General features: G+C 35.1%; 1 pseudogene; it reads left to right on the forward strand.

Annotated features, from left to right (window-relative positions):
• Positions 1 to 485: 485 nt before the first annotated feature.
• The window catches only part of LOC136322332 (52 kDa repressor of the inhibitor of the protein kinase-like), a 76,531-nt pseudogene continuing 62,830 nt past the window's right edge, over positions 486 to 14,186 (forward strand).

The raw sequence follows: 14,186 nt of genomic DNA on the forward strand, positions 1-14,186 counted from the left end.
ATGCATCTCTTATTACTAAGTAACATTAGTTTTCTTTTTAGCCTTGGTAGGCAATAGTCACTAAGCTGCATGGCTTAGGAGAAGTCCCTAACAAAGCTCTAAGATTTTTTTTACAATAGGAAAATAACAAGGGTCATTTGGCCTCTGATAAAGAAAAACATTTATTGTATAAATAATTAAAAGAGCAACTTTTTAAATTACAGTCTAAACTTTCTGACAAGGAGTTTTTTATACTCACTATGACCAAATTTCTGTCAAAGCTCTTAAAGAGTTAAAAACAGCTTGCTCCCAGTATAAAACGAACTGTTTTTATACGCAGGAACTGCTATCCTCCTTCATAGACTCTGAATGTTTTATCTCAAAAAATTTAGAAATGTTAGCTCAGACTGTTCTTTCAAAAGCAAAAGAGTTACAATTTATGACTTAGTAGGAGAATCAGGCTTATATTCAAGCTAATGCTAACCCTCTTATTAATATTACACAAGATGAACTTTTTAGATGGAAAGTTTGCTAATTTACAACAGCAATGTAGGCAAAATGTAGGGGTGAGGATTTGCTCTTATCTCCACAGCTACAGGAGACCAGTAGATACCTTCCAGAAGATTGAAGCCTCGGTATGAGTCAAAAATAGAAAAAAGGGAGATTTGACAATTAAATAAACTTACCCAGAAGGCAAAAAATGTTTTAATTAAGACTAAGACTTCAAAATCCATCTTTGACTCTGTTTCTAACAATGCTAGCTGTTGTATCTATAACAATAAGCAGAATAACTATTTTTACTAAGTTTATATTACTTCCACAAGCAATGTTGAATAGCCTGACACTGTATCAAAATTATGTAACTAAACCTTTAAAAAAAATTCATCAGAAATATCCTCAATCTTTAATAATTCATTAAATAGATGACATATTAATGGCTTGTGAAAATAATGCCGAGCTTTCAGTCATCCTTAAAGATGCTTCTGCAACCTTAAATCAGTATAGTTTAATTATAGCTGAAGACAAAGTTCAAACATCCTGTCCTATTAACATTGTTACTGATTCATAATATGTAGAACATATAGTTAAACTTACAGAAACTTTTTACATTTCAAATGGTAGTTCTAGATTGCACAAATTGTTTCAAAAGTTACAACTTTTATTGTAAAAATGAAATTCGCCTGTCTATATAAGTCACATTCATTCTCATACAGCTTTATCAGGACCTATGTCTACTACAAATAATAAAGTTAATCAATTACTCACTGGATCAATAGAAATAGCTACTAAGTTTCATGCAAAGACTCATACAAATAGAAAAGGTTTAATGCAAAATTTTAAAATGACCAGACAAGAAGCTTGGAATATTGTTAGAAACTGTCCTCAGTATAGTATTATAAATGCTCCTCCATTACCAAGAGGAATGAATTCTAGAGGACAACACATTAATAACCTGTAGGAAATAGATATTACTCATATTTCTTCTTTTAGAAAACTATCTTATGTACTATTTTATTTATATTTATTCTTCCTTTTGATAGGCCACACCCTTGCCTAGAGAAAAGGCTGATTGTGTCATTCAGCATCTTATTGAAGCTTTTAATGTTATAGGCATTCCTAAAGCAATTAAAACTGACAATAGTCCTGCCTATACATCTGCTAAATTTCAACAATTCTTAGCATTTTATAATATTAAACATACTACTAGAATTCCATATAATCCACAAGGACAAGCGATTATTGAACGCAGTAATTGCACTCTAAAAAAAAGTTACTTAAATAGGAGAGAGAAGGAAGATTATCACCTAGAATTATGTTACACAAAGCTTTATTTACTTTAAATTTCTTAAATACAGGAGAAGATAATTTGCTGCAGACAGACACTGAACAAAAAATAACAGTTCTAAGATTAATCAACCTGTGCATTATAAAAATGAGTAGAATTAATAGGTACCTAGTGTAGTGCAACATTGGAGAAGAGGGTTTGCTTGTATCATTGCAGAATCCAGTGAAGTCCTTTGGATTCCTGCTCACAGAATTAAACTAACAACATGAATAAAAACAATAGATTCTTTCCATATCTGCCCATTGCTGAGATGGAAGAATTGAATTTCAAAAGAAGAATCTTAAAGGTGCTGCTGCTTGGTATTGAAAAGCTAAAATACCAAGTTGGGGTCAACTTAAAAAGCTGACCTTTAATAGTAAAAAGATGCTACAAGTTACTGGAAAAGAAGAAAATGCTAGTAACCTGTTTCTAGCAATGATTGCTTTGATAACAATTCCGGTAAGTAGAGCTGAAAATTTTAGTTATTGGGCATATATCCCTAATCCTCCATTAAGTAGAGCAGAGCTTTTCATTAGGAAAATAGTGCCTTTCCTATTTTTGTTAATGACTCTAATTGGCTTCCAGGACCTTTTAATGATAGAGGTCCCTTAGCACCTTCAGAAGAAGGTATGAAATTAGAAAATTATACAACAGGAGTTGAGGGCTTACCTAGAGAAAAGGTAATGTATGTATAGGACATGAGCCACATTGTTTAAAAATAGAAGCTCAAGCTTGGCTCTCTATTGTCAAAGATAACAGTAAAAGAGAGGAGAAAAACGTTTGTTACGAGGATATGGATTTGAAGTAATACATCTGTACATGAAACATCATAGATTAAAGCCCTCGTGGTTCTGCCCGAGTTAAAGGGCAGGGTGCTGATTTAAGGTGGCATAAAAACAATGGTTTAATTACAACTGATGGTCAAAGTAATCATACTATCATGTGGCATAGAGGAGGGATATCACCTCGAGCTCCTCATATAAAATTTGGCCCTATACAATGTCATTTGTGGAAAATAGCCATGGCACTTAAACATATGTCAGTATAGAAAGGAAAAATCTGGAAAAAATATCCTTCTAAACATATTATTTTAATCTTTAAGAAAAATGAAACACATTTCATATCTGCTTGTGTTAGATTGACTTATATGTTTATTATAGGTGAAACCAAATAGCTGAAAATTATTCAATAACTTGCAATAAGTGTGCTTTTTATACATGTATTAACTCTTCTATTCTTTTTAATGAAAGTAGTCAAAGTCTTTACATTTTAAGAACCCAAACAGGAGTCTGGATTCCAGTACAGATACATTGGATATAGCAGGGTTCCCCTTCCATGATGCTGTTACAACATCTTATTAAGTTCTTGAAGCAAACCAAGAGACTGGTTAGACTGATTGTCGCCATCATTGTAGGACTAATAGCTGTAACCATCACAGCTGCTGTATCTGGAGTTACATTACATCAAAGTATACAGGCTGTGGACTTTGTACAAAAATAGTATGAAGATTCTGAACAATTGAAGACTTCTCAATAATGTATAGATAGTAACAGTAATACTAAAGATAATGATTTAAAACAGACTATGATTATGTTAAAAGATCAAATTGTTAGCCTGCAAAGACAAATTAAGCTAAAATGTGATTAGAATGTAATTACTTTCTGTGTTACCCCTAGTCCTTAAAATCATACTTATTTCCCTTAGGAAAATGTTAGAAAGCATTTGTTAAATCATGACAATGTAACTAAAAAAATCATTAAATTACAAATACATATTCATGAAGCTTTTCAAAGAAAATTAGAAATTCTAACAGGTCAACCTATATTGAAGGGATTAATAGCTAATTTATCACAATTAAATCCCATTGAACATATTAAAGGATTTTTGGGATCCACTGTGGGACTTTTTATAATAATATTAATTCTATGTTTTCTTTTATATGTAGTCTGTCAATGAATCAAAGCAAGAGAAATAAGGGATGAACAACAGAAGGCTGTGTTTTCTGTGGTGCTTCATAACATTAAGCATAAACAAAAAAAGGGAAATGTAGTAGGATAATCCATTGCTAGACCTTGGATGGGAACACAGCCAACAAGAAAAGAGTGTTTTGCCAAGAGAATTGTTTTGTGATTTGAAGGCGAGTCACTGAAACAAGTCTATGTGACTGAAGGTGGTTGCTAGACTCTCTTCTCAGTAAAACATTCTCATAAGATTTTATTGTTCCCTTCAAGGCTATTTCTTGAGATAAAGAGAGGAATGTTGTGGGAAGCAATAACAGTTAATGCTTTTTTATATTGTATTGTTATTAAGCTATCATGCAGATGTATTCCATGTATCTTTAAGTAAAGGTTATGCTTGATGCTATGCTAATTTTTAAGTAAACAAGCTTTTTGAAGTCTTGTGAATAAAAACAGGACACAACGCGAACTCGGCACCATTTGCCTGAGCGAGCGGTGGTCCTTTGCTAGTTCACGAATATTTCATCTGCTGATCTCTCTCTCTGCACCCCGACTCACAACAACACCCTTATTTGATGGCATTAAGAGGTGGGGTCTTTGGGAGGTTATTAGGATTAGGTGAGATGTTGGGGATAGATCCTCATGGGTGGGATAAGGAATCAGGAGGGAACTTCTTTTCTCTCCCTGCTTTTTGCCACACAGTAAAAAGACGGCATTCTACAACCCTGATCTCTAGCCTCCAAAACTATGAGAAATAAGTTTCTGTTGTCTGGTCTATGGTACCTTGTTATAGAAGCCTGAACTAAGATAATGAGTTCACCAAGAACTGTTGATGCATTCCTCTCTTGATGGGCATTTGGGTAGTTTTGGCTAATTCGGGATTTAGATAAAGTTTGGATTCTTCTTCTATAATATTTTATAAATGTACTTTTAATTTGTTCACATGATGAATTATAGAAATTAATTTAAATATTGAATCAACCTCATATTTCTGGAATATACTTCAGTTAGTTATGATATATTTTTTTAGTATAATTTAAATTTGGCTTTTAAAAATATACTGATTAGAAAATAAAAAATAGAAAAAAAATATTTTTCAAACTGCCATTCCTTATTTCTACCCACTTTTTACATACTACATACATGATTTTTCAAATTGTGTTATAATGTACAAGAGATGAATGGGAGTCAAGTTATTTGTTTGTTTCTATGTTTTAAGCATACTCTTTGGTTTTGAGCCAGTGCTTATGAAATCAGTTAGCTACTGTAATTCAAATACATTTAAGATCTGTTGCCATAGGTTTGAGTGGACTGTATTTTTTTTAGTTTGTACTATCTAAATAGAGTAATAAAAGAAAATTTAAAGAACTTTTGAATACAAGTAATCTGGAATGGTGAGTATTAAGAAAAAGTTTCAAAGTCAGACCTCTATTTCATGGAATACTACAATATATGATGTCAAATCTCAGGCAGTGAGACAGAAACAATTTAAAGATATAACTAATGCCTGCATTTCAATGTTTAATAAATACATATAATTGGCAAGTCTCAAAGTGGACTGGATGATGGCTATAGTTCAAAATCCTGTGACTCCCTGAGTTATTAGAAAAAAAGAGAAGCAAAACCCTTGGGTTAATATAACAGGAATTCTAGGTTCTCTACATGACAAAGATGGTAATTGGATAAGGATTAAAAGGATTTATTCTATTACATCATAATTTTCAGAACTTTTTAACAGGCATAATTTTGCATGGAATTTTATTTACACTAGACCTATCTTCTCTGGCCTTTTGCAATGGAAGTTTATATAGTTAGAACCAGTACTGTTTTAGTAAGGAAACACATTGTTATCTAATGGATGGTCCAGTCTTACATGTCCATGATTATTTCATTTCCTTTATTTTATTTGCCTTCATTTAATTTTGTGACTCTCTCACATTCACACACAGTACGGTGTGAAACACAAACTAGAGCCCAAAGTGATGACAAGTGACCTTCATCGGATAGAACACTAGGAGACATGAGAGTGGTGCCTGCTTCACCAAGAAAGTCCCTTCAGAAATCACAGACACAGGGTTTGTCTTGGAAATGGAGAGTAGAGCATGAAATGAGATTATAAGTGGTTTTCTTTTCTTTTTTTTTTAAGTCACAGGATGAAAATTAAAAATTTTAAATGTGAGTAGCTTTTATTTTTGAAAATTTTCTCTTTTGACCCACTTTCTGCACAATGCTGAATGTATTTCTTTTTGTAGTTATGTGTTCAGTACTGAGTAGAGATGTTTCAGCCTCCGCAGTGCCAAAAACAAAGCATACCATTGGCAGACTGGAATGACTAGCCCCTGGCTTATATTAACTTGAAGCCATTATATTGGTCATACAGTTATATAATTATCTCGTATTTGAAACATGAATTTATATATAATTACTGGTGTTTAGATTTAAACTGCTGGTGCTTTCAATAAACATTTGAATATATTTTTACATTATTTAATAAGTACTATTTGTTTCTTTTTTAAAAAAATTTATTCATTTTTAGAGAGAGAGAGAGGAGAGAGAAAGAGAAGTGGGGGAGAAGCAGGAAGCATACACTACCATATGTGCCTTCACCAGGCAAACCTGGGGTTTTGAACTGGCAACCTCAGAGTTCCAGGTTGACATTTTATCCACTGCACCACCACAGGTCAGGCCTATTTATGTTTCTTATGTATTTCATACTTTATTGTAGAAAATCTAATTTCTCTCTACTTTATGGAAATATGTTATTTAGAAGTAATAATGAGGGATGCATTTAATTGCATAATATGCAAATAGTCAAGTTTGTTTATTATGTTGAATGGCAATTTTTTTTTTCTAAATTGTAGCAGAGTTTGCCACCCAAGATGATGCCTTTTGGGGGATATTGATTTTTTTCAGTTGGTTATTTTTAAGAAACAAAAGACTAGAAAACAACTTTTAATATTTCCCCTAACTGAGCAAAAGAATTTACCTAGCAAACCTGTTTCAGAAAGGAAGCGATCACCACAGGTGACTAGTCTAATATTAACTGGGTGTGGTAGACAGGGAGGAGTCTAGTGAAGTCTACTAAAATTCTTGTGTCCCATTGTTTTTGTATTTGTTTAGCAAACATTTGCTGCTTTCATCTTTCTGTGAATTGTTTGCCTTTGTTTGAAGTTTCAGACCCCTTTCCCCTTCCTTCTTCTTACTTCAAAGTGATATAGCCTCATTTTGCCTATGTTTAGAATCTCTCGTTTATGTAGATTTCACATATGTACATAATTAAATTTTATTCAATATTTCCTCCTGTTAACCTGTCTCATATCAACTTAATTCTTAGACAAGCAAAAAGAACTGAGATGGGTAGAAAAAAAAGTTTTTTCTCTTTAACAACTGCTTTATTTTGTATAATTGGTTATTTTAGATTATTGAGAATCAATTAAGTAAGAACCTAACATAATAAAATTGTTAACAATCACATAAATAGCATCAATTGCTAAATTGCTTTCTTTTTCTACCTTATCTTTTCCTTTACGCTCCCCCCCCAAATTATTTAACACACACACACACACACACACACAATTATCTTAAAGGGCAGATACCACAGTAAACAAAAGAATTGGTTCTGTATTCAAATTATATATGGTCCACTTACTAGGAGTATGACTAGGAAAGATAGTTAATTTTTTTTTTATCTAAGCTAGTGCTTTTATCAGGAAAATGTGTTGATGTTAATATCCATCTGTCTTCCAGTTTTGTTGTATGCTCGGCAATGCTTGTCAAACACCATCCCCCACCTCTTGTTCACATGCTGAAACCTAATGCTCAATATGATGGTATTTCAAAGTGGTGGGGACTTTGGGGGATTAGGCTTTTGGGTGGTGATTAGGTTACGAGGGTGGACCCTTTGTAAATAGGATAGGGCAGAAAACAACCAGAATTCCCTTGCCCTTTTCACCATAGGAGGACACAGTGAAGACCATTTATGAACCAGGATTGGTTCTCACCCAGCACTGAATCTGCTGGCACCTTGATCTTGGACTTCACAGCCTCCAAAACTATGAAAAACAAACGAGAGTTGTTTATAGGCCACCCAGTCTATAGAATTTTGTTATAGCAACCTGAACAGAAAACAGACATTATGGACACGAAATATTTTATATAAAGCATTTGGCCTGACCTGTGGTGGCGCAGTGGGATAAAGCGTCGACCTGGAACACTGAGGTTGCCGGTTCGAAACCTTGGGCTTGCCTGGTCAAGGCACATATGGGAGTTGATGCTTCCTTCCTGCTCCTCTCCCCTCTCTCTCTCTCTCTCCAAAAATCAATAAATAAAAAAAAACATTTATCACAGGTATTTATATATAAGGATAAAGCATTTAGCATAGGTATGATATATAAAGAAATTCTGAAGATTCGAACTGTTACACTGATGCTTTGTATAAAGTTAATAAATGAAGATGTAAAATGAGGAATCTAGGATGGAGAAAAAGGAGGGAAAAAAATACCAGTCCTAACAGAAAAAATTGCTGAGAGTAGAATAAAAAATTAAATTTGGGATTTCTGACAATTCAGACAGAAAAAGAACTAAAATACATGATCATCGTCCTCAATTATACAAAAGATGGAAACATGACAGTTTATCAGAAGAAAGATAATTTATTTTTGATATTATTTTCTGAAAAACTTCTCAGTATTTTACATAATGGACATTAAGTAGTTTAATAGGTAGTTGACTATGCATGTAAAAGTATATTTCATAAGCTTGTTTCTGTGGGACAATTTCATAAAAATTGAACACATAACATGACAGAAAAAGGTGATGTTGTAAAGGTGCAGCCTATTGGGTTTCAAGTACAAAGAGTAACTCAGTCTAGAGTTTATTATACCCAGACAAGGATATCCACTAGCAGGGGTCTCCAAACTTTTTACACAGGGGGCCAGTTCACTGTCCCTCAGACCATTGGAGGGCTGCCAAATACAGTGGTCCTCTCACTGACCACCAATGAAAGAGGTGCCCCTTCCAGAAGTGCAGTGGGGGCTGGATAAATGGCCTCAGGGGGCTGCATTGCAGCCCATGGGCCGTAGTTTGGGGACGCCTGCAAGAGTTTCCAAAAGGATTGACTGATCCTCAGCATCACCTGGAGAACATTAAAAAGAAGAGATTCCCAGGTTCCTCACAAGGAGATTCTAATTTTTAAATGGTGAGTGAGGCCCAGGCATCTGCCTTTTTAAAAGCTTGCCAGATGATATTGAGAATCAACTTATTTTGGAACTAGAGCTTTTCTAAATTTTATTCATAAATATTATTTGGGGTAGGGCTAGTCTTCTGCTAGGCATTACAAAGCAGACATGGGATCTCATTTTCTGGTTGTTTGCACTCAATGCTGCTGACTTAGCAAACATCGTTATATCATGGGAGCCACATGACCCTGGGCAGAGTTGATTCTCTAATAAGGACCAATGAGCAGCCTAGAGCATGTTTTCTGATGGATTTCATCTGCTTACATCAGTGTGGGTCCTTGTAATGTAATCAAGGCAAGAACACGATTATTTTCACAAAGGAGCTCTGGACTTGCTCTAATACAGTGGTTCTCAATGTGTGTTCCAGGGGGCACTGGTGCACCCTAGAAAATGTCCAGGTGTGCCCTATGGTATTCTAAAGAAATATGTGCCGCCCTAGCTGGTTGGCTTAGTGGTAGAGCATCGGCCTGGCGTGCAGGAGCCCAGCGTTTGATTCCCGGCCAGGGCACACAGGAGAAGCACCCATCTGCTTCTCCACCCCTCCCCCTCTCCTTCCTCTCTGTCTCTCTTTTCCCCTCCTTCAGCCAAGGCTCCATTGGAGCAAAGTTGGCCCGGGCTCTGAGGGTGGCTCTGTGGCCTCTGCCTCAGGTGCTAGAATGGCTCTCATTGCAACAGAGCAATGCCCCAGATGGGCAGAGCCCCCTGGTGGGTGTGCCGGGTGGATCCCGGTCTGGTACGTGCAGGAATCTGTCTGACTGCCTTCCCGTTTCCAACTTAAGAAAAATACAAAAAGAAAAAAAAATATGTGCCTGTTGGGGACCAAAAAACCAACAGAGTTTTTGGAGTTTAGATAGATTTCTGGGGGACAGAGGTGTGGGGAATTGGCTGTAAGCTGACAGTCTGCCCAACACCCCACCTCACTTGCCTGATTAGGTTGCAAAAGGCTGTTAAGCTATGGTGCTGGATTGTTTACACTACCCTCCATGTTCCCTGGAAAGACTGGAGGCAAGTTTCTTCTATCCTTTGTTTGGTGTAAAGTTAAGATAATATGTATGGTGGGGTTCTTTTGCATTTTGTAAAATTCTTGGGTTGCCTTGGAAACATGATCAAAGATCTCATTGATTTGCTAATGGCTCACTTTTCCCTATAAATAAAGCAAGTTGCGGTTTTGGGAAGCGCTTTGTTCTTGCCAGCAGCAATTACAGGGCCCTCCCAACCTCATATTTTCTTAATTCCATGTATTTTCTTAATTCCGCACCATTTCCACTCAGGACCTGGAATTACTAGCTGCACTGGCTCGTGGCATGTGCCCAGATATAAAAATAAATATAGTTACTCTATTATACCATTTCATTATGGAAATACAGCTCTTTTTGTTAACACATCATTATATTATTTTTAGATAAATACACCCAAATAAAATGGATAGATTTCTTAAAAGAAGCTTGCTATTGAAGAATTCAATTCTGGAAGTGAGCAAAAGTTAAGTGTAAATAAAATAGGACTTGAAGGCTGATGGGCAGAATTTAACTTATAGCTTTTTCTATCACTGAACACTGAACAATACGATTGGATTAGAAACCCATTCATGGAAGTTTCCAGTGATTTTGGTTTAACAGTAACAGAAGAAGAACAGGCAGCAATATCCACTGATCATGGATTGATGATTAAATATAAAGAATTGTCTCTTGAAGCCTTTTGGATTTCTATAAAAGAAGAATATGTGGCAATATCTAAAAAAGCCTTGAACATTTTACTACAATTTTCAACATTCAATTTATGTGAATTAGGATTTTCTACCTTCAACACAATTAAGATTAAAAAGAAAGGAGTTCTTCAATGTATTGACGAGGAAATAAGAGTTTGCCTTTCAAATATATGCTCAAACATTGAAGAAATCGCTAGGACACATCAAGCTCATGTTTTTTATAACACAAGAATGAAAAAGCTTAACACATTTGTGCCGGGACCTGCTGAATTTACTAAATTTTACTAAGAATGTATCTATTAAAAGATAACTTTTTATTTTTTTATTTTTTAACCCCTTTTTTTATGAATTCTAAAAAGCATAACTCAAAAAATGTAACATAAAAATGTTTTTTAATCTCAGAATAAATTTAATTTTGTTGTATTTATTTCATTTAATAACCATAAAAGCACGCTTAGACTTTGTTTTTCTTTAATATTTGACTTAATTATTATAACATATTTCTCAGAAATTTGTATATAATGAACCTACAATTATTTTTAGGATTTTAAATGTGCCCCAACTTCAAAAAGTTTGAGAACCACTGCTCTAATACCTGGTCAAATGACTGATTAAGACCACAAAATTATACCCACCAGAATATGTCAGGTTTTGTGATGATTTAGAAAAATTGCTCCGGGGGAGTGTCTCTTTACTGCACAATCTCCTGAGGAGTCTGCCAGGATGAGTTTGATGCTAAATGTAGTTAAGCCTAAGGAAGTAGCTTAGTTAACTTGAGGAGCTAGGAATAATTAAGAGAGGGGTAGTTAGTTAATGTCTTTTCTGTGGAATGCTATAGTATAATAAGAATTTATATTTCATTTAAAGAATCAATACTTAACAATAATGACGGAATTTTATGAACAGTAAAGAGAGCCTGGAGAAAGAGCCATTTCTTGTAGTAAACAAGGAAAAGTTGTAGAGTAGATGAGTGGAGTATGTTTGGCTTTTAATTGGGAAAATTAGAGCCAGTAAATTGTTTGCTTACTTGCATATATCAGCTACACATTCAGAAATTATTTTTTTTTCTTTTTTAAAAAATGTATTTATTTATTCATTTTAGAGAGGAGAGGGAGAGACAGAGGGAGAGAGAGAGGAGAGAGACACAGAGAGAGAAGGGGGGGAGGAGCTAGAAGCATCAACTCCCACATGTGCCTTGACCAGGCAAGCCCAGGGTTTTGAACCATGACCTCAGCATTTCCAGGCCGACGCTTTATCCACTGTGCCACCACAGGTCAGGCCTCACAAATTATTTTAACGCTGTTTTATTAAAAAAAATAGCACACACATACTAGTCTTGTAGCACAATGAGACATTAATTCTTTATTATACTTCCTATGCCAAGAAATTAAGAGAAGGCTGAGACTCAGAAGGATAGCAATTAAAGAATTAGGAAAGATCATCAGGAACAAAGATGCATCATTAGAGACTAAAGCTAAGATCATTCACTCTCTTCTTTCTCTAATTACTATGTATGAATGCAAAAGTTAGACAGTGCAAAAAGCTAATAGGAAAAAAATTGGTTCTTTTCAAACATAGCATTGAAAGAAAGCTCTATGGAAAACCTGGATCACCAGCAAGATGAACAAGTCCCTCTTAAAACAAGTGAAGCCTGAAACATCACTGGAGGCAAAAATGACAAAACTGAAGCTATTCTATTTTAGGTAGAATTCTTTGGAAAAGACAGTAATGCTGGAAAAATAGAAGGCAGCAGGAAAAGAGGAAGACCAGAAAGAAGATGGATTGACTACATAAAAGAAGCCATAGCCTGACCAGGCAGTGGCGCAGTGGATAGAGCGTCGGACTGGGATGCTGAGGACCCAGGTTCGAGACCCTGAGGTTGCTAGCTTGAGCGCGGGCTCATTTGGTTTGAGGAAAAAAAAAAAGCTCACCAGTTTGGACCCAAGGTCGCTGGCTCGAGCAAGGGGTTACTCGGTCTGCTGAAGGCCCGCGGTCAAGGCACATATGAGAAAGCAATCAATGAACAGCTAAGGTGTCGCAACAAAAAACTGATGATTGATGCTTCTCATCTCTCTCCGTTCTTGTCTGTCTATCCCTCTCTCTGACTCTCTGTCCCTGTAAAAAAAAAAAAGAAGAAGAAGAAGAAGCCATAGACATGCATCTACAGGAGCTGAGCAGGGTTGTTGGGGACAGACACTGTGACATCACTCATTCATAGGGTTGCCAGGAGTTGGAGCTAACTCAACAGTACATAACACATACAGATGCCATTTGACTGTGAGAGACAACCTTGTTTTGTGATTAAAATGTCTGTGTTTGAGAACAAAAGTTGAAAATTGGAAGAAAATTCAGGAGGAGTGTATTATGTTTTATTGATGTTTAATTTTTTTCTTTGATGTCCTTTTGTTTAAAGCATTCCTAGAGGACAGAGGCTTCTTTAGTTGTCAGGATGTTTAATGATATATATACTAAATAAAATGATGAATGTGAAATGCTCAGAATATTGTGAGTGATTAATAAATTGGTTCCTTTCCTCAGGTGATGTTTCTTTTCATGGAAAATTTTCAGAAAGATTACCAGAGAGAATTTTGATCCAAACAATATTAAAATTTTATTTAGAGCTTATTTGAATTTCTATATAGTATTTCTCCCATTTATAACATATAATTTTCACAGCCATTTTCTAATATTTTAGTCAATAACTTTTGATTAAAAAACATAAAACACATTGTATTAAAACTGTTTGTTTTTCCTGAAAACACTTCATTGAAGTTATGTAAGCAGGTTGCATTTCTAGCACCCTATAATGTTTAATCTTTTCACTTCTAGAGACATAGATGTAATTTCTTTGTCTTTTTATTTACCTACACATTTGACCCTAGGACCAGGAAAAGGATCATCTCTACTTTGCTATGGCTCTTAAGTGATCAGATGGCTACCTAATTACAGAAGTAATAATGAAAATTCCTAATGTACTTTAATCATAACACTAGTTTATATGGCATTAATGGGCATTGATAGACTTAATGATTATTTTATTAATTTTTTAAAATTTTATTTAGTGATTTTAAGAGGGGGGGGAGAGAGAGAGAAAGAGAGAGTGAGAGAGAGGAAGATCAGGAAGCATGTGCCTTGACCAGGCAAGCCTAGGGCTTTGAACCAGCCACCTCAGTTACCAGGCTGATGCTTTATCCACTGCGCCATCACAGGTCAGGCTATTTTATTAATAAGTATTTTATGATGAATATGAAAGTACAGTGGATTATTATTAGTACCAGTTCTTTTACTTAGTTACTCAACATTTTCAGTTGTCACATTTCTCCATGCCTCAGGTTTTTGTCACTAGTTGATGAAACAGGTACTAGTATTATGCCCATATTATGGATTAAGTAACAGATTATGTGAAGATAATGTGTCAAAGTCATCCAGCTAGGAAAAGATATTTCAGGGAATTTAATGCAGATCTCTCTAAGTAGATT

Source organism: Saccopteryx bilineata, chromosome 2 (genome assembly GCF_036850765.1).
Source record: "Saccopteryx bilineata isolate mSacBil1 chromosome 2, mSacBil1_pri_phased_curated, whole genome shotgun sequence".
In the NCBI taxonomy this organism is placed as follows: domain Eukaryota; kingdom Metazoa; phylum Chordata; class Mammalia; order Chiroptera; family Emballonuridae; genus Saccopteryx; species Saccopteryx bilineata.